This window comes from Podarcis melisellensis (assembly GCF_964234715.1).
Source record: "Podarcis melisellensis genome assembly, chromosome: 17".
Lineage (NCBI taxonomy): Eukaryota > Metazoa > Chordata > Lepidosauria > Squamata > Lacertidae > Podarcis > Podarcis melisellensis.
In genome coordinates this window covers 34,943,817-34,971,468 of record NC_138534.1, presented here as the reverse complement: position 1 = coordinate 34,971,468, position 27,652 = coordinate 34,943,817, and the positions used below count along the sequence as shown (strand labels likewise).

General features: G+C 46.3%; 3 long non-coding RNA genes across 6 annotated transcripts in view; 1 reads left to right on the top strand and 2 right to left on the bottom strand.

Moving 5' to 3' along the window:
- The window catches only part of LOC309360361, a 35,787-nt gene extending 26,656 nt beyond the window's left edge, over positions 1-9,131 (top strand). For 2 of the 4 annotated variants that reach the window (XR_014164044.1, XR_014164045.1), the window contains exon 3: positions 2,395-2,550. This is a non-coding gene — a long non-coding RNA (uncharacterized lncRNA). Of the gene's footprint in view, positions 1-2,394; positions 2,551-9,024 lie in introns of those variants that run through there. The other 2 variants (XR_014164042.1, XR_014164043.1) reach the window with 2 other exon arrangements.
- Positions 9,132-13,953: 4,822 nt separating this feature from the next.
- Positions 13,954-15,912, bottom strand: LOC309360511. Its single transcript, XR_014164197.1, has 2 exons — positions 15,622-15,912; positions 13,954-14,051 (listed from the first exon to the last, which is right to left on the bottom strand). It is a non-coding gene; the product is annotated as an uncharacterized lncRNA (long non-coding RNA).
- A 2,914-nt stretch (positions 15,913-18,826) lies between these two features.
- Positions 18,827-27,510, bottom strand: LOC309360426. Its single transcript, XR_014164136.1, has 3 exons — positions 27,416-27,510; positions 24,201-24,248; positions 18,827-19,211 (listed from the first exon to the last, which is right to left on the bottom strand). It is a non-coding gene; the product is annotated as an uncharacterized lncRNA (long non-coding RNA).
- Positions 27,511-27,652: the final 142 nt, after the last annotated feature.

Below are 27,652 nucleotides of genomic sequence, written 5' to 3'. Positions count from 1 at the left end.
TGCCTTGAAGGAAAACATTATGAAAATGATATACCGGTGGTACATGACCCCAGTCAAGCTTGCAAAGATATATCACCTGTCCGATAATAAATGTTGGAAATGTAAGGAAGAGGAAGGGACATTTTTACACCTCTGGTGGACCTGCCCGAAAGTGAAGGCCTTCTGGGAAATGATACATAATGAACTAAAAAAGGTGCTGAGATTCACCTTACCTAAGAAACCGGAGGCCTTCCTTCTGGGCATGGTAGACCAGAGGATGGTCAAGAAAGATAGAACTTTCTTTATGTACGCTACTACAGCAGCGAGGATTTTGTTGGCAAAGCACTGGAAGACACAAAATCTACCCACATTGGAAGAATGGCAGACGCAGCTGATGGACTATATGGAGTTGGCTGAAATGACTGGCAGAATTCGAGACTCGGGAGAAAAAGAAACGGAGGAAGTATGGGAAAATTTTAAGGACTATTTGAAAAAGTATTATAAGTTGTATGAATGTTAAAAAATGCTCCTATCTAGGAAGGTATAGCTTCAGTATCGGCAAATTTCTGAATTGATAAATAAGACACTATAAGACAGAAGTGAGATAATGAAATATTTTTATTGTGTGGAAATTAAAAATTAATGCAATTGTACTGAAATGTCTACATCAGATAACACGATAAAATGGAAGATATATTGTTATGTATAAAATAAGTTAACAAATTGCTGAGGTTTTGGTTACACAGGGAATGCAGTGCTCGGGAGATGGGGGGAGTCCATTGGATCTATGGAAGTTTGTATTTGAAAGTGGAAATTTGTTTATTAAAAACCTAATAAAATATTTATAAAAAAAAAAAAAAAAAGGTAAAGGACCCCTGGATGGTTAAGTCAAAGGCGACTATGGGGTTGTAGCGCTCATCTCGCTTTCAGGCCGAGGGAGCTGGCATTTGTCCACAGACAGCTTTCCGGGTCATGTGGCCAGAAGGACTAAACCGCTTCTGGCACAACAAAACACCGTGACGGAAGCCAGAGCACATGGAAACGCCATTTACCTTCCTGCTGCAGAGGTACCTATTTATCTACTTGCACTGGCGTGCTTTTGAACTGCTAGGTTGGCAGGAGCTGAGACAGAGCAAAGGGAGCTCACCCAGTCGCAGGGATTTGAACTGCCAACCTTCTGATTAGCAAATCCTGACACAACAGGTTTGGCTTGGTGGCTTGTTCTCAAGGAGACAGAACAACCCATCTCCTACTCTGCCACCCTGAGTTGTTGGTTTTGAGTGCCCAGAGTTCTTCTGAAGCTTGTATTTGTTTGTTTGCAGCCAGAGAATTTGTGTGGTTTAGCGGTTGAAGTGCTGGATTAGGGCCAGGGAGACACAACTCTGAATACCTACTCGGCCACAAAATGAAAACACATCAAGCTAGACGCAAAGGCAAACTGCTTAAGTATCATCATCATCATCAGGGATGTGGGTGGTGCTGTGGTCTAAACCACTGAGCCTCTTGGGCTTGCTGATCAGAAGGTCGGTGGTTCAAATCCCTGCAACAGAGTGAGCTCCCGTTGCTCCGTCCCAGCTCCTGCCAACCTAGCAGTTTGAAAGCACACCAGTGCAAGTAGATAAATGTGGTGGGAAGGTAAACGGCGTTTCCGTGTGCTCTGGTTTCTGTCATTGTGTCCCATTGAGCCGGAAGCGGTTTAGTCATGCTGGCCACATGACCTGGAAAGATGACTGTGGACAAATGCCGCCTCCCTTGGCCTGAAAGCGAGATGAGCGCCGCAACCCCATAGTCGCCTTCGACTGGACTTAACCGTCCAGGGGTCCTTTCCCTTTTACCACCCATAATAGCACTTCATAGCAGCAGCCAGCTGTGCTCCAACAGAGATCTGGCCAAATCTCATATGCGATAGTAATGAAAGGACTTGGGAGTTTCTCCATCACACACTTGGACCAGCCACAGACTGCTGGAGGGAGGTTTTGCGACGGCAACCAGGGATAGGATTACACTTGCAGAACACAAGCTGTGTTCACAAGTTATTTCATAGGAGGCTCAGTGGTCTCTCTGCGTTATTTCACCAAAGAACCCTCGCTCTCTAAATTTAATTAAGACTGGCATTCTGCATCGCTGTTTTCATTTAACAAAGAGCTGCCAACAAAAGACCATTGTGCAAAGAACGAGCTGAAATGATTTTGCTATCGAATCTCTCCTTTATTAGGTAAATAACAGAATGTGCTGAACTGACTTTCTTTCCCATTTCTTACTGGGGTGATTAGAAATCAAAGCATAAGCCTTTGAGGCAACAGCTTCACTGGAAATGTATTTGTTTTTAATCGTTAAGTATTATGATCACTAGTTGTTATTTGTTTGTTTGTTTATTGTTGTGTAGATTTATACCCTCCTTTTTTTTCTTCATAGAGCAAAAGGGATTGTGAATGGAGTTCACAGCTGGTCTCTCATCCAGGCACTGACCTGATCCAGACCCACTGAGTTTTCAGCAAGGTGACTGTTTTCTGTGCCCATCGGACCTCCCAGGACCTCCATACAGCTCTGCCCTGCAGTTTTGCAGTCTCATTGTATGGAAGAGTGCTGTCTTCGGGCTAGCAAAGGGGAAGAGAAAACGTGGCTCATAGTACAGACATGTGTGTGTCAGAGTCAGTATTCCCTTCACTTCTGAGAGCCAGTGTGGTGTAGTGGTTAAAAGCACTGGACTCGTAATCTGGTGAACCGGGTTCGATTCCCCGCTCCTCCACATGCAGCTGCTGGGTGACCTTGGGCCAGTCGCACTTCTCTGAAGTCTCTCAGCCCCACTCACCTCGCAGAGTGTTTGTTGTGGGGGAGGAAGGGAAAGGAGAACGTTAGCCGCTTTGAGACTCCTTCAGGTAGTGATTAAGTGGGATATCAAATCCAAACTCCTCCTCCTCTTCTTCTTCTTCTTCTTCTTCTTCTTCTTCTGGGGGTGGCCTTCTTCTGAAAAAGGCCTTTAAGGATGGTAGTGATCTTTCGGATTTTGGGGGCCCAAGTCATTTACGACTTTCAACACCAATGCATTTTGCTTCATTGGGGCCACCTGTCCATTTCTGTCATAGCAAACTAGTTGTCAATAGGCTTGACTATTCAGAATGAGGGCAGGGTCATGTATTTGGCAAAAATATATCTTTCTTGTGGTGGGATGGGAAGTGGAACCAAATGAACAAGTTGGGGGGGTGAGGAAATTTTTGGAGAAAAATCCAGCTTCCGTCCCTCAACCTTCCTTTCTCATACTTCACTGAGCCCAGGTCTAGAACAAAACCTGGCCGTCAGCTGACTTGAGTGAGGTCGTTCCTCTGAAATAAATTGAGACTATTGGCATGTAGACTGCATAAGCAACAACAGGCTAGACTTGTGGCTTCTATTAAATTAGACAACAGGCAGGCAGGCAGCCACAGAGTCAGACGACATTAACAAAAGCTTTTGCTGAATACGACACAACTGTCTATGCCTGAACTTGACCCATCACAGAGACACAGAACGATCTGGCAAGGCTCCGAATTGCCCGTTACAGAGCCACACACAACGCATGCAAAACGTCAAACAAAATTGCACCTCAGGTAGAGTCAAATTACCGTAAAAAAGCTGGAAAATAACACCTTGTCAGGCATAGAGGGGTTTCCTTTGAAATGCTAGTATTTGTTGTTGTCAGTGTGGGTCCTTAGGCAGCCACTGAGTGTGAACCAAGGAGGAGGGATGGTCAAGTCCAACAATTTCAGTTTCTTATTTTCCCATCTCAAGTTTACATTTCGACATCAGTCTGCAATGGTTTTTTTTTTAAGTCCTCATGAAATTTCATAAGCATTTTAGTGCAAAATTCTAATATGCACAGGTTTGATGAACTGATGGTAGTGAAAATGCAGCTAGGAAGCTGAAAACATATATGATTGACATCCTTCTTTGGAAATTATACCAATGACCAGATTGAACATTCATAAACTTTACTTGCAGAAACTTGTAGTTATAGAATAATTAAAACAATATTTACAGTCACATGCTTCACCAAGCATGGGTTTAGTCTCTTCTTCTAACTTCCAAACAACTGTATTTTCCTTTCTTTCTGGAGCTCAGCCCTCAGCCTTCCGTATCTCAGTTAGGCCATGCCTTGCAGCTCCTATGAGAGATTTCCACTTTTACCGTCACCTGCAGCTTTGCTCTCTTTTTTTCAAGCAGAGGAGAAGCACTCCAACACTCTATTCAACTTAGCAGTGTTCACAGTGGATTCTAAGACACAGTCATCTGGCTTCACATAAACGGAGTCTCTCCTTCGCTAGATACCTCCCATGTGACCAGCATTAACCAATCACATGAGAATTGCCAGAGAACTCTCTAGAATTCAGTTACCAACCAATCAAATTTAAAAACATAGTGATGCATACAAGCATTTACAAATTAAATTGCTATCCTTAACAAGGTTAAGAATAAGTCCAATGGCGGTGCTTGGCCCCATGCCCAGGGCCAGGATATATTTCAGGCTTCTCTAAGGAGTAAAGGTAAAGGTACCCCTGCCCGTTCGGGCCAGTCGTGGCCGACTCTAGGGTTGTGCGCCCATCTCACTTAAGAGGCCGGGAGCAAGCGCTGTCCGGAGACACTTCCGGGTCACATGGCCAGCGGGACGAAGCTGCATCTGGCGAGCCAGCACAGCACACGGAAACACCGTTTACCTTCCCGCTGGTAAGCGGTCCCTATTTATCTACTTGCACCCAGAGGTGCTTTCGAACTGCTAGGTTGGCAGGCGCTGGGACCGAACGATGGGAGCGCACCCCGCCACGGGGATTCAAACCGCCGACCATGCGATCGACAAGTCCTAGGCACTGAGGTTTTACCCACAGCGCCACCCGCGTCTCTCTCTAAGGAGTAAATCCTACACAAATCCAGAGTGGAGTCCAAAGGCATTTGGATGGCACCTTGTACCACTCCTGTGGCCAGGCTGGTGACAAATATATTTCTCTGCTTTTCTTTGGACCACATCAGTGAGGCCAAGAGGAAGGTCTTGTCTTCTGGGCAGCCCAGGACCTCCACGCACACTGCCCAGGCTTGCGCCCCAGAGAGAAGGCACACTCCATTGTCTCTCATGACAGATGGATACCAGCAAGTGCAACAGTGACCCCTCAGATGACAAAAATGCAGTTGTGATGCCCTGGGACTCGGGTTCGGACTCGGAACCAGAAGAGTCTCAGTCCGCACCAGATCCTTTGCCTCAGGCGGCATCTGAACCTAGTCTGGGGCCTGATTCTGAAGAGCCCCAGTCTGCACAGGTTCCCCTACAACAAGCACCAGCTGGGCCGAGTCAGGGGCCGGAGCCTGCCCTGGCTCCAGATGCACGGATTAGCTCATAGCCTTCAGCCGAGCAATCAATTACAGCTGCTCTACCACCAGTTGGGTCAGGAGAGGCTGAGGTGGCCTCTGGGTCTAGTAACCCACTGATGTCTCCCGAACTGCAGAGACTAAGGTCTGAGAGAAGGAGAGACCTGAGTACTCGCAGGAGGAGTGCTCGCCTTTGGGCGAGACAGGGAGGTGAGTCGCCGGAGGATCAGGACCGGCTGTTACCCCGACAAAGATAAAAGGCTGCCGGACCCTGCCCCAGGTTGCGGGAGCAACATTGCTGTTTGCTAGAACCCGCCTGAGACCCTGTGCCTGACCTTGCCTGGTTTCCTGCCTCGTGTCCTGCCTTGGCCCTGTCGGACTGACTCCTCGCAGAACCCTTGTATTCGGGACCGGACCTGGACTGCGTTGCTCGGGTTAACCCCTGGGCCTAGCACAGCAGTAATATTGGGGAAGCAATGCAGAACAACTGAAAAAAGCAGAATTATATGTGGACAGTCCAGTTAAATTCACCACTAATGCACTCTTGTTGTGTCAATGATACATTGCAGAATACACTTGCAAAAAAAACCACCCTCCAGTCTGGAGAGGACCTTCGTCTCTCTCTCTCTCTCTCTCTCTCTCTCTCTCTCTCTCTCTCTCTCTCTCTCTCTCTCATACAGTACTTCATCTTAATAATAATATCTTAGGTCTAGAGACTCATCTAGAAACATATTGCTTCGGTGAATCAAGATGCAAAAACATTTATCGCAATCCTTGCAAATTGAATTAATACATTTGTTGATGCATAACAACTCAAGGTGGACTTACTTCTTAGCAGCAGCAGATGGACTCTGTCAGGAGGACACTTTCCATAATTTATTCAGTGAAACAAAACCCAATTCCCTTATTCCTTCCTGTCAACAGATGCTGACAAGGCATTCGGCAGAGTTGGACATGCAGCCTTGGCCAACCTGGTGCCTCCCAGATGTTTTGGACAACAATTCCCAAAAGCCCCAGCCAGAAGATGCTGAGTTGTTGTCCAAAACATCTGGAGGGGACCAGATTGGCAGAGGCTGTTGCAGCACTCCATGTAGAATACAATGCTTAGATTTTAGTATGGTTTTCCTATCACCAGTCTTAAAGCAATCAGTTATCAATGGGTGGACATCCCAAAGGTTTCTTTCAAATGGGGCAGTGCTTAAGGGTACGCAGTACTAGACCTCCTTTTGTTAAAAAGTGTGGCACTTACTGTAACAACTTCATAATGAGTACAGTGGTACCTCGGGCTATGAACTTAATTCGTTCCGGAGGTCCGTTCTTAAGCTGAAACTGTTCTTAACCTGAGGTACCACCTTAGCTAATGGGGCCTCCCACTGCCGCCGTGTGATTTCTGTTCTCATCCTGAAGCAAAGTTCTTAACCCGAGGTACTATTTCTGGGTTAGCGGAGTCTGTAACCTGAAACTCTGTAACTTGAGGTACCACTGTATCAGCAACTATTTTCCTTTTTTAAAAAAGCACTTCTTGGCAGTTCTGTGCACCTTAAAAGCAGACGTTGTTTTGACCATGAGAGCTGACAGCCAACTGAAAATACATCCCACAAAATTGCACTTTATGCTGATGATATGATTTTCTATTTATCTCATCTTGAAAGATCATTACCAGCAGTTGTGTTGGGACTTAATCAATATGGTGCAGTCTCTGGCCTCAAAATAAATCATTTCAAGTCAGAAAATATTGAATGTCACAACTCGGATTGAGACACAGGGATGTTTGCAACTACAATTTGCTTTTCAACAGACAGCAAAGCCATTGAGCTACCTATGCATTAACATAATCACTTCTGAATCCCAACTAGGCTAGAAGAATTATGATCCTTCGGGGACTGTAAAGAAAGATTTAGCTGCTTGGTCAAATCGTCGTTTGAACTGGTATTGTAAAACTGTTCACTAAGAACGACCACCCAAATTTATCTTTCGGTCTTGGGTACTTATTGAAGGACGGGGTTCCCTACATATATAAATAAACGATTTTTTAGTTTGCTGCTTGAAGTTCCCCTAAAGCAATTAGCGAAATGATATGGCAAGTTGGTGAGCTCTATATGGGACAAACAACTTCCCAACATAACTAGGAAAAGTTTGATCTGTAAATTGGGTAAAGGTGGTCTCACCTTTTTTCTCTTGGCTTGTGCATATTTCATACTGGGAATACGGGACGCAGGCGTCACTGTGGTCTAAACCACTGAACCACTTGGGCTTGCCAATCAGAAGGTTGGCAGTTCGAATCCCCGCAATGGGGTGAGCTCCCATTGTTCTGTCCCAGCTCCTGACAACCTAGCAGTTTGAAAACACACCAGTGCAAGTAGATAAATAGGTACTGCTGTGGCGGGAAGGGAAACTGGCTGCATTCTGTACCAGCTGGAGTTTCCGAAAAGGGTTTTGAAAGTATAACACATTTCAGTAATCTTGCCTGGATGTGAATGCAGCTTGTGTAAAGGAGACTAGGTCTGCTTTCTCCAAAAAGGGCTACAGCTAGAGAACCAGCTTAAGTTGGTCAAAGGCACTCCAAGTCGCCGGTGCCTCCTGTACCTCCATCAATAGCACTGCGGCCAGGAGATAAAAGTAAGAGGATTTGCAGATTTACCAGCAGCAAGGCAGTTCTAGTAAACTTGAGGGAAAATGTAAAGGGTCATAGTTTTTAGTACTTGGAGGACTTCTGAGCCACAGCTTTCCGCAGAAGAATCAAAAGTTTGTCTCATCTAGTTTCCAAGCCCTTTATTCCATTTAACATCTTTGGTCCAGAACCATTCTGTTGCCATAAAGGGTCTTATCTCCAGAATTCACATCGTTCTGTTATGCCACAGTTTGGCACAAGCAATGACCTACATGCTTAAACAGGAGGTGTTTCTTCGTTTTGAGAGAATGGAAATGAGCAGATGGAAATCTGGAGGAAATGCAAATAAAAATTCATTCCTGCGCACACTTTAAGGCTTGACAGGTATTCCTTCACTTTCTGGTTATTTGAGATTATAAGGAGTGACGTATTTATTTAAAGCCGTAAACGGCCTCAGTCCTGTATACCTGAAGGAGCATCTCCACACCCATCGTTCAGCCCGGACACTGAGGTCCAGCGCCGAGGGCCTTCTGGCGGTTCCCTCATTGCGAAAAGTGAGGCTACAGGGAACCAGACAGAGGGCCTTCTCGGTAGTGGCGCCCGCCCTGTGGAACGCCCTCCAATCAGATGTCAAAGAGATAAACAACTACCTGACATTCAGAAGACATCTTAAGGCAGCCCTGTTCAGGGAAGTTTTTAATATTTAACACTGTACTGTTTTTAACAATTGATTGGGAGCCACCCAGAGTGGCTGGGGAAACTCAGCCAGATGGGCGGGGTATAAATAATAAATTATTATTATTATTATTATTATTATTATTATTATTATTATTTGTGTATTCAATTTGTTTGCCGCCCTGTCTCAGATGGTCACAGGGCGGTTCACAACACAAAAATACCAAATGAGAACTCATGTTACTCGGCTGAACGAAAGCAGTCCATTTAGCACTGTGGACAGGGTGGGACAAATGAGGCATCGCCCCCTCCCAAGCTGTGCTTCGTTCCCTCTGCCAGGATTTTTTTGGGGAAATTATATATTTTTTACTTGTGACACGACAGACAATGAATTACAGCCTCGGCTTTTTCTTTCTTTTTTAAAGGCAGCTTGTTTTATGAACAGGAGCAATTTACGAACTGGGCTCTGTGAAAAATTCAGTGAATAAGGCAAGGCGAGTACATGACAACAGCCTCATCTGGAAGAGCACCCCAAAAACTTGCTCGAGATTTTTTTCTGACTGAGGGTGAACGTTTCATGATATACAAACACCATATACTCATTTAAGTGATCCTGGAAGAGAAGGTCTGTACCATAACATACCCTCCAACATTTCCCCGATGAAAATTGGGACATCTTACTCAATAAAATAGGGAAACGGGTGGCGCTGTGGATTAAGCCACAGAGCCTTGAGCTTGCTGATCAGAAGGTTGGCGGTTCAAATCCCCGCGACGGGGTGAGCTCCCATTGCTCGGTCCCTGCTCCTGCCAACCTAGCAGTTCAAAAGCATGTCAAAGTGCAAATAGATAAATAGGTACCGCTCCGGCGGGAAGGTAAACGGAGTTTCCGTGTGCTGCTCTGGTTCGCCAGAAGCGGCTTAGTCATGCTGGCCACATGACCTGGAAGCTGTACGCCGGCTCCCTTGGCCAGTAAAGGCGAGATGAGCGCCGCAACCCCAGAGTCGGTCACGACTGGACCTAATGGTCAGGGGTCCCTTTACCTTTACTTATTCAATAAAACAAAATATAATAATAATACTAATAATAATAATAATAATACCCATCTGATTGGGTTGCCTCAGCCATTCTGGACAGCTTCCAACACATATAAAAACTTAATAAAACATTTAACATTTTAAAAGCTTCCTTTTATAGGACTGCCTTCAGATGTCTTCCGAATGTTGTATAGTTACTTACTGAGTCCATTCCCATTATGCAATGGGATCTAAGAAATGGCCCGGGTGGAGACATAAACTCATCAGCTTTGACTTTTGCAAAGGTGGCCAAAGGGGAGGGAAAGGAAGGAAGGAAGGACTTGTTTCCTCCAATATGATTTATTTCTTGGCGAATATTTTTTTAAAAAAACTGGCGTATGACAGATCTCAGGAATATGAAACATATTTACATACTAGGATGATCGTAATTTGTATGAGGTCACTTGCTGGTTCATTTTGCTCCTTGAGTTCCTTGCTCTGCTTATTTTCTTTTAAAGTGATGGGATGTTTGGAGTGCTGTAATGAAGAAATCATGCCAGATTGCTGGGCCGTAGCTTATTATGGACACTTTCTGAATGCAAAACAGTTGATGTACCCATAGCTGTCAACCGTCCCTTATTTGGTGGGCAAGTCCTGTATCCCAGCGCTGTGTCCTGCTGCTGTCCCTTATTGATGATGTCCCTTAAATTTCCTGGGTTTCAAAGGAAGCAGCTCCTCTCCCTCCCTCCTTGCCGGCCAGGGAGGAGGGAGGCTCCCACTGTGTTGCTTGGCTGCGTTGCTCACCCAATAAGGAGTCTAAGAATGACTGGGGGTTGGAGCTTGCATGCCTTGTGCTGATCAAATCAGCCGCGTTGCCTGGGGACTCTCCTTTGCTCAGCGCTTCCCAGCGGAGAGGTGACGGTGGTTTTCCTTGCTGCATTCCCTTTGCCGGGTTGCTGCGCTGTGGGAACCACCGCTTGAGGCTTCGTTTGGCTGCTGGCTGGGCTTTCTGCCTTTGGCTTGGAGGGCCTCAGAAGTTGAACATAGCTGTGCTTGGAAAATCCCTTATTTTGGCTGCTGATCCCTTATTTTCGAGGCTGCTGGTCCCTTATTTTCAAATCTGTAAGTTGACAGCTATGATATACCATAAGATATTGGATTGCCTCGATCCACTGATACTGCAAACATCTGTAACGTGCAGAAAATCCTCTCTTGCAAGGTAGCCATCACCTTTTACAAAAGGGGTTCTGGAGGAGTGTGGTTTTTGGCATGGGGGGTGTCTTTTCAGGTGTGCTTCTAGGGGGCCAAAGGTACCTCGGCCTCCTCGATATTTGTTTTAAGGGGGCAAGGCCCGCATTTCAGGTAGCCCTGCAAATATTGCACCTGCATGACGGTCCCCACAATCTTGCGGACAACCTGGCACCTATGAATCTTTTCATATGGCTGCTGCGGGATTTGCCTGGTAAATTCTATTAGGGCTTTAAAAAATAACAAGTGGCTAAAATCTCAGCAAAAATAAAATCAAATAAAAGGATGACTCCAATGTACAGTGGATGCTCGGGTTGCAAACGTGATCCGTGTGAATGGGACTAACTTCTGAGTAAACATTAAAAGAAGGTATTGGCCATGGGGAACAGCGCTGCAGCGCTGGGTTGCTGTTACTTACCAGGAGGGAGCAAGATGGTGGCGAGGTAAGCGTGGTGCAGTCACTCTGGCAGGAGTACCGCATTGGCTCTGCCAGTGCATTTGCACTTCATCAACCTTCCTGCCTGCTTGCTTGTCCCCCTCTGTCAGGTGGCAGAGGAACCAACCCCGACGGCAGGTTGCCAGGAACGGACAAGACAAGGAAAAGCCCTTACCATCTGCGTTTATTCAATATTCACAGAGAGGCGTGGGAATGTGGCCTCTTGGAATAATGGCGTTGCTACGAGTGAAACCCCACCCGCTCTGTCTCTCCCACTTCCTCATGAATCATCGCTATGGGTGCTGGAAAATGCCTTCTGCCTTTGAGCTCTTCGCTCTCCTACTTTCAAGGACCAACCGTGTTCTGGGGGGGTCTGGAATGCTTTCTAAAGACACTGTGTCAGCTGTCCCTGCCCTGGTGCCTCCTCCTCCTCTTCCATTATTTCCCAGTTTCCCCCCTCATTTGCCTCTGAGCTGGTGACCTCCCTCCCTGTTGTAATTCTGAACTGTCTCCTTCTTCTCTGGAAAGGTCAGGCTCGGGAGGCAGTCTCCACCATTCTTCCTCTGCCCAGTCCCTGACACCCTCCCAGTAAGCAACCACAACCCACCTGCCAGGCAACCAGCAGAGAAGAAGAAGAGTTTGGATTTGATATCCTGCTTTATCACTACTGGAAGGAGTCTCAAAGCGGCTAACATTCTCCTTTCCCTTCATCCCCCACAACAAACACTCTGTGAGGTGAGTGAGGCTGAGAGATTTCAGAGAGAAGTGTGACTGGCCCAAGGTCACCCAGCAGCTGCATGTGGAGGAGTGGGGAATCAAACCCGGTTCACCAGATTACAAGTCTACTGCTCTTAAACACTACCCCACACTGGCTCTCCACCCCCAGCAAGCCAGCTCTGGCTCCCATAAGAATTGCTGCGCGGAACATTCATTGTGATCCCTCTTCCAGCCAATGACATAAGGACAATGACCCAACAGTACGCAAGGAATCAAAGGCTCGGCTGGCTGGAAAGCAAACAGAAGCAAGGAGATGTAAAAACGGGCTCCCCCCTTTCAATGTGAGCTTTCTTTGCTTTGATTTCCCAGGCTGCCATCCTTGGCAGCCTCCCTCGACAAAAGCCTCAGAGGGAAGCAAGTCAGAAAGATCCGTCAGTCCGGGGCATGTTTGAGCAGATGCTTAGTCAAGCAGACAAACTGTAGCTGACAGCTAACATCTTTGGAAGAAGGTAGTTGAGCGGGTGTCAAGGAGGCTGAAGAAGATGGATGAGAAAAAGGAAACTGACCAGCAGGGTTGGCCACGCCCGTATCTGGACCTATCCATTCCCAGCATGAAATAGTTTGGTCCTGGGCCAGAGACCTGACTCTCCCTGCTCTGTAGCCCAGCTTCTTATCTTGCACACTGTGTGAGGACAGGGAAGATAAATTTTTAGCTTTGTTTGCATAAAATTCACACTTTACGAACTAACACACAGCTGTCCTTCAAATTCCCATTTCTCCAGATTTTGCACTATAGTTGTCTAACCAAACAATGTGTGCTAAAACGTATACCGTATTTTTCGCTCTATAAGACGCACCAGACCACAAGACGCACCTAGTTTTTGGAGGAGGAAAACAAGAAAAAAATATTCTGAATCTCAGAAGCCAGAACAGCAAGAGGGATTGCTGCTTTCACTGTGCAGCAATCCCTCTTGCTGTTCTGGCTTCTGGGATAGCTGCACAGCCTGCATTCGCTCCATAAGATGCACACACATTTCCCCTTACTTTATAGGATGGGAAAAGTGAGTCTTATAGAGCAAAAAATACGGTATTTTACAGAAAAGTGTGAATAATTTATTTTCATTTCAGATGTTCATACAGTTATACAGTTGTACCTCGGAAGTCAAATGGAATCCGTTCCGGAAGTCTGTTTTACTTCCAAAACGTTTGGAAGCCAAGGCGTGGTTTCCGATTGGCTGCAGGAAGCTCCTGCAGCCAATCAGAACTGGCGGAACACGCGTCAGACGTTCAGGTTTCAAAAAACGTTCACAAAGCGGAACACTCACTTTGGATTTGTGGCATTTGTGTCCGCTTCTCTGGAGCAGCAGAAAACAACCTTTCTCCCTCCTCTATGTGACATCCTTTTATATATTTGAACATGGCTATCATATCACCCCTTAACCTCCTCTTCTCCAGGCTAAACATGCCCAGCTCCCTTAGCCGTTCCTCATAAGGCATCGTTTCCAGGCCTTTGACCATTTTGGTTGCCCTCCTCTGGACACGTTCCAGTTTGTCAGTGTCCTTCTTGAACTGTGGTGCCCAGAACTGGACACAGTACTCCAGGTGAGGTCTGACCAGAGCAGAATACAGTGGCACTATTACTTCCCTTGATCTAGATGCTATACTCCTATTGATGCTATCCTATCCCCGCCACCGCAGCCAGATATAGAGGTATTGTAAATAATACCAGAGGCCCTGCTGTTAAGGAGTGCTTCAGCTTTCCTCATATTTCCTCATATTCAGTCCAAATATCTGGAGGGCTAGGGAACCCCGAGCACTGGAATATGTACTGGTCTTTTAAAGTTGAAATCAAACTACACCTTCCATCAGCTCCAGTTCCACAATGTCTGGAGGGTCACAGGTTTCAACATTTAAAAATATGGTTTCCAGAGGCAAGGAAGGAAATGAAAACTTTCTTTATGGAAACGGCCAACACAGAGTTAGTTACAGGAGATAAGTGGCTTGCTCTTCGATTCACATGGAAGGTCCTACTCGGCTCCTGCGGTGAAGAAGAATGATTGCAGTGACAAGCTCCCTTGTGCGGCTAAAAGAATTATTACTCCAAGCCAAGCCTCAGAGTGCAGCATCGTTAATAAGCTTCCTCCAGGAAAGACATCATTCAGCCAAGCAATGATCTGTAATCCTGATGGTTCCTTAAGATCAAGCTCTGCCACAGCAGGTACTGTGATGGCCGGCTCCATCTATGGCTTGTTTGCTGACTAATTGAGGCTACCTTCAGTTCAATAACAGAACAGAGGGAGCATGGAGAGGGAGGAAAGTGGGGAGAGGGGCTTATCAAATTATGAATATAATAGTGGAGAGTGGGGCTTTCTTCCCTCTCTCACTCATAATAGTAAAACTCTGGGCTCACCCCAAGCGAAAATGAACAGCATGGAACTTGAGATCGAAGGAAGGAGCAGCATCATACATTGGGCAGAATATGTGAGGACCAGTTCTATTCTTCTAGAGCAGCCTTTCTCAACCAGCATGTCCCCAGATGTTGTTGAACTACAATTGCGTCTCGAGGCCCCAAGACCCACCCCCAAAATAAATACACACGGACACTTATATTAGCTTAAGTTTTGGGGCAAAAATTTTGGCCACAACTTTTTTGAAATACAATCACGTGAGCGGTATTGGCTTAGGCATTGACTCCCCACTATAACTGGCTCCACCTCTCAGGGTGATCGTCCAATGGGGTAAACCAAAGGAGGGAGCTAGGTCGATGAGGACCAACCGAAGCTCACCCCGGGGTTCCTGTGGTGCTGGCATGGCCCTAGCCCCTCAAGCGGACTTTGGACGAGATCCAGGACCCCCAGATTTCTTTAATGGAATACCCAGTTCCTGGAGGGGCAGGTGATGGCCGCACCTCCCCTCCCCACAATCCAACTGAGCCATTGCCTAACCGCCACCTTACAAGTTGTGGCGATTTGCTGAGGGGTAGGCGAAAACCAAATGGCTAAAGCCAATCTTCCAAATGGAAAAATTCCTACCCAGCCCCTGTTCCAAAGCAGGCGACCCAAACCAAAGCAAGGCCAAGCGACTCTACCTAAACTAGGGAGGTTGGGCGGGTGTTCAACAGTGCAAAGGAAGTGCCCCTCCTTGCATCACACTGCTGTTTTTAAAGCCCCTGGGATCACACCACCCACTGGGGATTGGCTAAAATCGCCTGGTGTGATCCCAGGGGAATGGCCAGGACTTCTTGCTCCTCCCCCCCCATTCTAACCGTATCAGGTGAGCTCTTGGGTCCCGTGCGCAACCAGGACCCTCTGTTATGAGGATCCCATCTCCCATCACCCCTAGCTAGCAAGGCCAGAGATCAGGGATGATGGGAGTTGTAGTCCAACAACATCTGGGGACCCACAGGTTGAGAACCGCTGTTCTAGAGAAAGAGGTGCCAGAAATCACCATGATCACCTCGGTTGTTCTCTCATAATGGCAATGGTGCCCATTTACAAGGTGCTGGAACTGAGTTCTGGCTGAAAAAAGCCCCAGTGATGAGTCACTAGGTTAGATTGTGCTAGAAAATGATTAAAATTAATTTGTAAGGCTCAATTTGCTGCACTTACATTCCACTGGTTAGCTTAATTTGGACCCAAACTGTGCAGAATAGGACTATTTCCTTTCAGGGACTTTTAGCCATGAAAACGAAGGATGGAACTGCAAGCCAGGGTGTATCTTTGAATGGTACATGAGTAGGGATGAACAGCAGATGAAGACCATCAGCTTTAGGTCCTGGTTGGGAACAGAACTCAAGAACAGATGGACCTCTGACCTGATGCAACATGCTTCTTCTTCTGCATGCCATGGCGCTCTATATTAATACCTCATCTGGGAGAGAATGCTCAGTAATCATGGCCCCTCCCCCTTAGGACTGCATTCTCCTGCTTTAGGGATTCACCGTTACTTCTGTGGCACCAGCTGACATAACAGCAATTCCCATCTTGATCTCATTCACATTTGCATGCTTAGCAACCAGTATGCTCCATACTATCACAACATAGCATGTTTGCCATAAGTTTCATGATTGCTTTTGCTACAATATTGTATTCAACATCTGAAGGCAACCCTGTTTAGGGAAGTTTTTTTAATGTTTGATGTTTTATCATGTTTTTTGGGAGCTGCCATATGGGCAGGGTATAAATATATTATTATTATTATTATTATTATTATTATTATTATTAAGCTTCGAAATGTAGACCCTCCAAGTCTCCCTATTTTCCAAGGACAGTCTGGGATTTACAGAAGCTGTCCCAGTTTCTTATTTGATCCCAGAATGTCCCACTTTTCCTTAGTAAAGGTAAAGGGACCCCTGACCATTAGGTCCAGTCGTGGCCGACTCTGGGGTTGGGGCGCACATCTCGCTTTATTGGCCGAGGGAACCGGCGTACAGCTTCCGGGTCATGTGGCCAGCATGACTAAGCCACTTCTGGCAAACCAGAGCAGTGCACGGAAATGCCATTTACCTTCCCGCTGGAGCGGTACCTATTTATCTACTTGCACTGGCGTGCTTTCGAACTGCTAGTTTGGCAGGAGCAGGGACCGAGCAACAGGAGCTCACCCTGTCGCAGGGATTCGAACTGCCGACCTTCTGATCGGCAAGTCCTAGGGTCTGTGGTTTAACCCACAGCGCCACCCACGTCCCCTTTTCCTTGGATGTCGTTATTGCCATTGGAGAAATGTTGGCATTATGCGACACCCGAGCCAAGATGATAACTAACTATACAACCTTCAGAAGATGTCTGAAGGCAGCCCTCTAATGCCAGCATAATTTCTATCCTGAAAAGGCAACAGTGGAAGAAGGACATCTTCTCCATAGTCTGAGGTGAACAAAACACACAAACTCTGCTCATTGTGCAGTCAGTCCCCTCCCCCTCTAGGAACCTGTCAGGATCCCATTGAACCCAGACCCTGGGGACCTTGGGAAGAGTGAGGGGCTGAAGCTAGGCTGCAACTGTCAGTAAGCAGAGGTGATGTAGAGATGAATGAATGTGTCAATGAACCAATGAATATGAATGAATATGTCAATTTTGATTTGTCCCAGTTTCTCATTTTTCAATCATTTCCCGGTTTGCCACATTTCTGCACTTTTTTTTAAAGTCAAAAATACATCAGCATTTCTGTGTGCACTTTCTTTGACATACATTTCATCAATTAATTTTCCCTGATGCAGCAGTTTTCTGTAAGTTAATGATAGATGCATTTTAAATCCACACTTTCCCCAAGGGTCAGTTTTGTACCCGTCGTTTGGTTGGAAGGCTACATTCCCAAAGAAAATTAAGGGTGAACATTTTGAAGAATAGCTGTGTTTCGGCTTGGGTACTGTTTTGGGGAGAAGTGTGAATCCAGCTGGTTCCCTTTAAGATGTAAAGCAAACCAAATTTATCCCGCACCCCCTAATGGAGGCTTCCTCAATCTCGGTTCTCCAGATGTTTTTGACTCCCATGATCCCTAGCTAGCAGAACCAGTGGTCAGGGATGATGGGTATTGTAGTCTCAAAACATCTGGAGGGCTGAGGTTCAGAAAGTCTGCTCTAATGAATCAGGCTCACAATCAGTACACAGAATCATCTGGCAGTAGTTAGGGCCATAGCACTTTGAAAGGACCTACTGCTAATACCTAACTTGGCCCCTTCTAATCTCCCTCTCCAGCGTTCAGCTTTGAAACTCTGTTGTGGCCTGGCATCGCCAATCAGAAGAGTGCCATTTTGGTTGACATCAAGTAAGCCATTTGTGGGTGGGTGGGTGGGTGAGTGGGTAGGTGTCCCCAGTAGTGATGTATGGAAGTGAGAGCTGCACCATAAAGAAGGCTGATCGCCGAAGAATTGATGCTTTTGAATTATGGTGCTGGAGGAGACTCTTGAGAGTCCCATGGACTGCAAGAAGATCAAACCTCTCCATTCTGAAGGAAATCAGCCCTGAGTGCTCACTGGAAGGACAGATCCTGAAGCTGAGGCTCCAATACTTTGGCCCCCTGGAAGATTCCCTGGAAAAGACCCTGATGTTGGGAAGGATGGAGGGCACAAGGAGAAGGGGATTATGGAGGACGAGATGGTTGGACAGTGTTCTTGAAGCTGCCAGCATGAGTTTGACCAAACTGTGGGGGGCAGTGGAAGACAGGAGTGTCTGGCGTGCTCTGGTCCATGGGGTCACGAAGAGTCGGACACGACTAAACGACTAAACAACAACAACAACGGGTGGGTGTCCCAGTGGCATAAAAAAAGAAGTAAAGGTAAAGGACCCCTGCATGGTTAAGTCCAGTCAAAGGCATCTATGGGGTTTGCAGCACTCACCTCGCTTTCAGGCCGAGGGAGCTGGCATTTGTCCACAGACATGTGGACTAGCATGAATAAACCACCTCTGGTGCAACGGAACACTGTGACAGAAACCAGAGGGCATGGAACCTTTACTGCCGCAGTGGTACATATTTATCTACTTGCACTGGTGTGCTTTCGAACTGCTAGGTTGGCAGGAGCTGGGACAGAGTAATGGGAGCTCACTCCATCGTGGTGATTCAAACTGCTGACCTTCTGATCGGCAAGCCCAAGAGGCTCAGTGGTTTAGACCACAGCATCACCCGCATCCCAGTGGCACAGGACAGGTTCACAAGTTTGGGGTGAAGAGAAAGAGGAAATGGAAGCCATAGGGAAAAGCTTAGAAAGGAAGTTGAGGGTGGCGCACAGTGTATCTCCAGGACCAAATTTCCATAGATATCCATGACTTAGTGGGCATTTCACTGCTTTTTATTGATTCTGAAACAGTATCCTCTCCCCAGCATTTGTAAATGACAGGTGAGACAATGAATGCAGTCAGCTAGACCAAGCAAATGAGTTATTAGCTACTCATTTCAAGGCAGAAACATCAACAGCTCAGCTACAGGCTCGTGAAGCTGCAATGCTTGGCTCATCCACACTGTCACATTCCCCAACATGCCCCGGCACGTCCACTTTCTACAACAAATTTAACAAGCAAACCACCAAGGGACGAGCCCTTTCCGTGGCAGGGTTCACATGTCCCCAGCGGTAGCTCTGCGTTGAAACCGTTTTAGGTGACACTGAGTAACAGCCTGTAGAAATTTGATGCACGATAATTGCAAGCATGAGCAGTCCCACCACAGGGACATCAGTTCTTGGGCAGAAATTGTTGGTTATGATGTATTCCTATAAGAAAAAGAGAGAAAATACATTTCTTGCAACTCTACCAGATACTGAATCTATGTATTTTGCACAGAATCTAAGCAATAAGTGCTAAAATCTACCCAGTGAGCATCTCTGTGAAAGTCTTTGGTTCAAATCACAACATAGCCTCAGCTCTGCCTCGGAAATGTAGCCATCTATGAGCAGCTCTTTTAGCTGGGTAGCTCAGTTGCTAGAGTGTGGTGCGGTCAATGCCAAATGTTATGTATTCATGGTCACCTTTGACTGGACGTAAACATCTGGAATCCTTTACCCATTTACCATATGTTAAGTTGTGGGTGAACATGTCAGACGACACAGCGATTCTTCAAACAGCTCTTGTTTATTCACAGGCCAGGACAGAACTGTACTGAAGGGTTCAGCCAGCCTGCTTATATAGAGCTCCAGTACAACGTTACTGTAACAACTTTCTAAAGCTATCCAATCACTGAACATCACTTTCAATCCTTTATTTGCATAACTATCTACAGTATCCCCCTGCTGGCCCAGGGTGAGAACTTCAGTACATAACACCACACACACACACACACACACACACACACACACACGTATTAATAGGCAGAACCACGCCCATCCCCAAAGCACAAGACTTCAATTTCCTCATTTGTTAGACATAATGATGAAGGTTGAATAAGTTTTGCTTTTGTGCTCTTGCACACTACCTAGGATATATATATATATATATATATATATATATATATATATATATATATATATATATATATATATATATATATATATATATATATATGCAGGTTTTGGTGTCCTCGGGTGTCTTCCCGTGTAAAAGTTGGGGTGTCTAGGCGACGTTTCGACGAGGTCTCACTCGTCATCTTCAGGCTGGTGCATGAGACCTCGTCGAAACGTCGCCTAGACACCCCAACTTTTACACGGGAAGACACCCGAGGACACCAAAACCTGCATTCCTGTACCCGTGAAAATCTACGAAAGCATATATATATATATATATATATATATATATATATATATATATATGCAGGTTTTGGTGTCCTCGGGTGTCTTCCCGTGTAAAAGTTGGGGTGTCTAGGCGACGTTTCGACGAGGTCTCACTCGTCATCTTCAGGCTGGTGCTTTCGGCTTCTTGTTACTGGAACAGAGCAGGATCTCAGTGTTTGAGTTCCTATAAATACTGTTGAGGGGGTGTGGTGTATAGCCTCCAATGTTCTGGGCAGAGAGGAAGTTCCCAGGCTAGTGTGCCTTTTCTTCTTTTGTTCCTTAATTACTTGAGGGATTTTCTTCTTTTGTTCCTTAATTACTTGAGGGATATCTTGAGTGATTTCTTCACTCAAGAAATCACTCAAGATATCCCTCAAGTAATTAAGGAACAAAAGAAGAAAAGGCACACTAGCCTGGGAACTTCCTCTCTGCCCAGAACATTGGAGGCTATACACCACACCCCCTCAACAGTATTTATAGGAACTCAAACACTGAGATCCTGCTCTGTTCCAGTAACAAGAAGCCGAAAGACCAGCCTGAAGATGACGAGTGAGACCTCGTCGAAACGTCGCCTAGACACCCCAACTTTTACACGGGAAGACACCCGAGGACACCAAAACCTGCATTCCTGTACCCGTGAAAATCTACGAAAGCATATATATATATATATATATATATATATATATATATATATATATATATATATAAAGTTTTTTAACATATCACTTCCAACAGTAATTAAACATACTTTTACATCTTATTCATTTTTTTTACTTCCATCAGTCCTGTCTGAAATTTTTCCAATCTAATCTCTTAGTATGCATTTCTTAATTTCCCTATTACATTTCAATCTCATAATCAATATCTCTATCTTTTTCTACTTTGTAACACTTTGTATATTTCTCCTTGCAAAACTTCTTGTAGTCCTACTGGCATAATTTGTTGATTACAGTTGCTCTTCAAATAACACTACCTAGGATTTTTGAAGGGTGTGTGTGTGTGTGCACAGGTACATACATATTTGTGTATTTGTGTCCATGTCATAAATGAGAAATGTGTCGTGGAGAACGAGTGATTCAGGCGAGACATTCCCTCAAGCTGTGTTTCCTGGTGCTGAAGCCCAGTGGCAGGACAATACCGTATTTTTCACTCTATAAGACGCACCAGACCACAAGACGCACCTAGTTCTTGGAGGAGGAAGACAAGAAAAAAAATATTCTGAATCTCAAAAGCCAGAACAGCAAGAGGGATCGCTGTGCAGTGAAAGCAGCAATCCCTCTTGCTGTTCTGGCTTCTGGGATAGCTGCGCAGCCTGCATTTGCTCCATAAGATGCACACACATTTCTCCTTACTTTTTAGGAGGGAAAAAGTGAGTCTTATAGAGCAAATAATACGGTAATTAATACTGCAACCAGAGGGAAACAGGAGGGTGGGGGTGAGCACAAGCAAATCATACACAGAGAGAGGGAAAACTGATCTTCAGGAGCCGTTTGCAAGATAATGCTCCCGTTTTTGTGTGTGTGTGTATAGCAGGAAACATGAACAGGTGGAGGCTACGCCAAGCAGAGACAGGAGCAGCCTGGGACGGAAGGGAGAAGCAGAGAGCTGCCACGGAGGTCACAGCAAAATATTGCTAACTTCCATGCTTCCGCCCTGGTGCAGTTACGCACTCTCGGTGCCTGGAGGTTATAGGCAAGGACATGAGATATTTGCTCTACCAGGTTAATCATACACTAGAATCTGCTTCATTTCCTTAAATTCTTGATAAACGTCTGAGTCACCGCGCTGAGCTCTGTCAGTTTATTTACTCTTCAGCGTGGGCCAAAGAAGGAGGCGATGCGAATCTCCCAGCAAATAGCTGGCATAACCCAAAGCCTTTTGACTGTGATGGCTAATTTCACAGGAATATTAAACTTGCAGTACAACACGGGGAGGGCATTGGGAGGGGTAGCAATGGCCGCAGCCACTTTATAGTCTGATAATTCATTCCTATACTAGGCCACTGAGTGAAGCTGGGGCAGGAAATGCACTCCAGAAAAATATTCTCATTCATTTGGCTCTACTTTCTCTCAGTGGACTTTGGTCAGAAGCTCCACTGACCTCTGGCTAAACGCTCCCAACAGAACTTCTCGCAAGTCTTTCTCATTTATTTGTTTTTTTGCCAAAATGCATCTAAAGGCACAGATCTCAACCCGATTTCTGCACCCTGCCAATTTAAGAGCTGGAGGCTACAACGTTCACACCGCCAGTAATTTGCTGCCAAGAATGCTCAGAATGCCTGGAACAGATCCACAACGTAATAAAATAATTAGTGGAAGCATCAGGCAAAAAATTAAAAGAATGCAGAATAGACAGGGCAAAAGCCTAGGACATGTGTGAGGAAATGAGCGGTGAGGAGATACTGTCTCTCAGCTTCTGTTTCTGCATAAAACTGTTCACGGAGCCCTGAATTTCAGGGCAAAAGAAGTTGTCATACACCAAGACAGACCATTGGTCCATCTCGCTCAATATTGTCAACAGAGAGACAGTGTGGTGCAGTGGTTAGAGTGCTGGACTGGGACCTGGGAGACCAGGGTTCAAATCCCCACTCAGACATGAAGTTCACTAGGTGACCTTGGACCCGTCACTCACTCTCAGCCTAACCAACTTCACAGGGTGGTTGTGACGATAAAATGGGGGGATGCCAGCTATGCTCCTTGGAGGAGAGGTGAGATCTAAATGTAAGAAAGAAGGGGCGGGAGAGAATTGGTGAGTGGCAGCAGCTCTCCAGGGTTTCAGGCAGAGCTCTCATCCAGTGCCACCAGAAGATGCCAGGGATTGAACACAGAACCTTCTGCATACAAAGCAGTGGTGTAGCATGGTTTGCCGGTGTGGGGCAAGTCTTGCGCCCCCTGGTAGATTAGGCAGCTGGGTGGAGTAATGTGCTGGGGGGGGGGTTCCACCCTGGGACACTTTCCTGCCTTCTTCCCTTCTTGGTGGGTGGCACCGGTGGCGCCATCCGCCTCCCCCTCAGCCAGGCCTGGCAGCATGCAGGTAGCGGTGGCGAGGCGTGAGGGTGGGGGGCATGCTGGCAGGCACCACACTGGGAGAACTCAGCACTCTCCCAGCCGGGAGTCACTGGTAGCAGCCTAACAAGGGGCCACCCCCCACATACAAACACCTCTGATGCAAAGTAAGTGTGCTGCTACTGGTCTGTTATGGTCTGAATTCTGGTGCTGGAGGAGACTCTTGAGAGTCCCATGGACTGCAAGAAGATCCAACCTATCCATTCTGAAGGAAATCAGCCCTGAGTGCTCACTGGAAGGACAGATCCTGAAGCTGAGACTCCAATACTTTGGCCACCTCAGGAGAAGAGAAGACTCCCTGGAAAAGACCCCGATGTTGGGAAAGATGGAGGGCACAAGGAGAAGGGGACGACAGAGGACGAGATGGTGGGACAGTGTTCTCGAAGCTACCAGCATGAATTTGACCAAACTCCGGGATGCAGTGGAAGACAGGAGGGCCTGGCGTGCTCTGGTCCATGGAGTCACGAAGAGTCAGACACGACTAAACAACAATTGGTCTGTTGGCTCACTGAATGCATATTATACTCCAATATTTCCCTACTATTAGAAACTCACCAATAACCAGTGATAGTTCCTTTAAGGGGAATTGGGGGGATTTTGCCCCCTATTTCTCCTTTGCCTATTGTCACCGATACTCATAGCATCTTGGATATTTATGTGAATCTTGTTTTAATACCGTGCAAGTGGGTGAAGAGTAAATGGATGGATATTTACAATAATTGGGTGCGGGTTTTTGTTTTCGTTTTTAATGACAAATGTAGGGGTTTCTCACGGAAAAAGAGCATACTAGGCCCCGTCCAACGATTTCCATTTTGTGTACTATTAAGTTCTATGCAATTCTCCGAGGTACGAGATAGCACTGCGCCATTAATTGACTACAGTTGATAACACGGTACTTTTAACCTACTTTTCCATTTTAAACAATACTCACGCGGCTCACAAAATCCGCACAATGCAATCCATCAGAGAGCAAAATGAACTAATAAAACAGAAAGGAGAAAACAGAAATTTAAAATGTTATCAGTCCGTGGAGATTAAAAGACCACCTCAACATATTTTTGGAAAGAAAGAAAAAGGCAGTTAAAAGGCAGCACAAAAACATCCTTCAATGATTATGTCTTGACTGCCGGCCAGATGGTGAGCAGAAATGGAGTTGGGTGAGACTCATTCAGGAGGACATCCCATAACCTCGGTGGTGCAGTAGGCTGGGCCTATTTCCTCCACACGGGGAAAGTAGACAGTGGAGTGCACCTCTGAGGGTGAAGTCAACCTCCCAGAATTTTACTGGACTGTCCACATATAATTCTGCTTTTCCAGTTGTTCTGCATTGCTTCCCCAATATTACTGCATTTTGGGCATCTGAAGGGGCACTCCTGCACTTGTTGGCATCCATCTGTCTCGAGAGACAATGGAGTGTGGCTTCTCTCCTGGGCACAAGTCTGGGCAGTGTGTGTGGAAGTCCTGGGTTGCCCAGACAACAAGACTCCCCACTCTTGGCCTCGGTGATGTGGTCCAAAGGAAAGCAGAGCGATACATTTGGCATCTGCTTGGCTGCCAGATAAGGGACGCGGGTGGCGCTGTGGGTTAAACCACAGAGCCTAGGACTTGCTGATGAGAAGGTCAGTGGTTCGAATCCCCATGACGGGGTGAGCTCCCGTTGCTCGGTCCCTGCTCCTGCCAACCTAGCAGTTCAAAAGCACATCAAAGTGCAAGTAGATAAATAGGTACCGCTCTGGCGGTAAGGTAAACGGCATTTCCGTGCGCTGCTCTGGTTCGCCAGAAGCAGCTTAGTCATGCTGGCCACATGACCCGGAAGCTGTACGCTGGCTCCCTCGGCCAGTAAAGCGAGATAAGCGCCGCAACCCCAGAGTCGGTCACGACTGGACCTAATGGTCAGGGGTCCCTTTACCTTTTTGGCTGCCAGATATATCACCCACCCCTCCCCTAATACCCCATACCTCCATTGTGGCTAATGGGAATTTAAGGATACGTGTCTGTCATTCATTCCTTGCAGGAGATGCCAGTGTACCCGCAGCAAACAGAATTGCTGTGTAAAGTGTGGAGCGGCTCTGACAGTGAGCGAAAGGAGCCAGCCCGCTGGTTCATGAATAATTCACATTTTTCAAAATAAAATAAAACAGGGGCCAGTGTCCCTCATTGCCTCGAAAACACTGGCATCAAATTTCAAAACAGTAATTAAGTCTCCTCCAAACAGAGATGAAAAATACCCTGTAGGACTTAAGCGCTCTATCAAAAATCTCACCCGATCAGACCTGAATGCTCTCTGCAAACTTTTCACGGCACCAGACACCAAGAATTATTTGTAAGATTTTCACAAGGGGTTTTCAGGGTGGAATAAATCTCTGAGACAATCAGGTTCCATATGGGAACAATTCATCAGCAGGGAGACAGACAGAGTGTGCAGAATAAATTACTCTTCTGATCTGGCAATGATGGGTCACCCATAAGAACCTTTGGAGAGAAGCAACTGAGCTGGGACCACATAAAAACCAGAATGCAGAGTCCGCAATTTGAAACCAGAATACACTTTCCCCCTCTTTCCCCACCTGCATCTTTTCCCCCTATGGAATGAGATATTTTAAGAGGCTCGGACTATGTAAAGACTATACATTTAACACTGAGACCCCATGGATATAGGGTGGTATATAAATTCAATAAACAATAACAACATCACCAAAAGAATCCTTGGAACAGTAGTTTACCCCGCTCAGCACCTTTAACAAACTGCAGGATTGTCCATCTCGGCCAATGGTCAGAGTAGATGATCCAGCAGCATCTAGAGGTCCAAATATTAGCTCCCCCCAGCTTCGAAGCTCCTCTGTCTCTCTCCTTATTTCCTTGCCCATGTGCAGAACTCTTTCTTCAAGACAGATGTTGCTGGATTGCAGCATCTGTCAGCCTCAGTCAACATGGCCAGCGATCAAGGATTAGGGGATCTGTGGTCCAGCAAAATCTAGAGAGCCACAGAGTCCTCAACTCCATCTTCTTTGCCTCCTGCTGCCTTGGCCCAGCCTTCTCTGAAAGAGTTTCTCTGAAAGGGTTTCATCATAGCTGCCAACGTTTCCCTTTTTTTATAGGCTTCCTCGGAAGAAAGGGGAAAAGTTGTCAGCTATGCTTTTCATCGCTCCCTTATCCATTTTCACTTTCTCTTTAATTAGGTCCCAGTTACTCCATCCAGACCTTCCAAGTCTCCCTATTTTCCAGGGACAGTCCTGGATTTACAGAAGCTCTCCCAATTTCTGATTTGATCCCAGAATGTCCTGCTTTTCCTTAGGACGTCCCTATTTTCATAGGAGAAATGTTGGGGCAACCCCTGAGCCAAGGAGAAAAGTATATCACCTTTAGAAGACATCTGAAGCGAAGTTTTAAAAAAATGTTTAATGCTTTATTATGTTAAATGTTAAAGCTATGGTTTTCCCAGTCGTGATGTATGGAAGTGAGAGCTGGACCATAAAGAAGGCTGATCGCCGAAGAATTGATGCTTTTGAATTATGGTGCTGGAGGAGACTCTTGAGAGTCCCACGGACTGCAAGAAGATCAAACCTCTCCATTCTGAAGGAAATCAGCCCTGAGTGCTCACTGGAAGGACAGATTGTGAAGCTGAGGCTCCAATACTTTGGCCACCTCACGAGAAGAGAAGACTCCTTGGAAAAGACCCTGATGTTGGGAAAGATGGAGGGCACAAGGAGAAGGGGCCGACAGAGGATGAGGTGGTTGGACAGTGTTCTCAAAGCTACCAGCATGAGTTTGTCCAAACTGCGGGAGGCAGTGGAAGACAGGAGTGCCTGGTGTGCTCTGGTCCATGGGGTCACGAAGAGTCGGACACGACTAAACAACAACAACAACATGTTTCTAAATATGTTGGAAGCCACTCAGAGTGGCAGGAACAACTCAGTCAGATGGGCGGGGTATAAATATTATTATTGCTGCTGCTGCTGTTGAATAGGATGTCCCTATTTTCATGGAGAAATATTGGGGGGTATGTTTCATTTCTGGGAGCAACTCCTAAGCTCTCCTCTGCTGCTCAGCTTCACTGTGACATCATCCCCTCAGCTTTTGTGACATCATCACTACCCATCCAGCTGTTGACTGGGGCTTCTTCATCACTGCCACAAAATCCCTTACCTGTTTGAGCATCTAACATGCAGCTTCGCAGAGGCCTGGAAAATCCCAACCAGCAGGACAGGAGGGAATACACAGATCTGCAAGATGCCAAATTCACAAAGCCGGCAGCTGAAAGGGAACAAGAAGGGCGGGAGCAAAGGAATCTGGGCTACTTGCAACTTTTGCCCTCCAAGCCTCCTCCAAGTGACCTCCTGCTTCAAATCAGCTTTGTTTGTTTAATCCCACTGGCAATTGCTG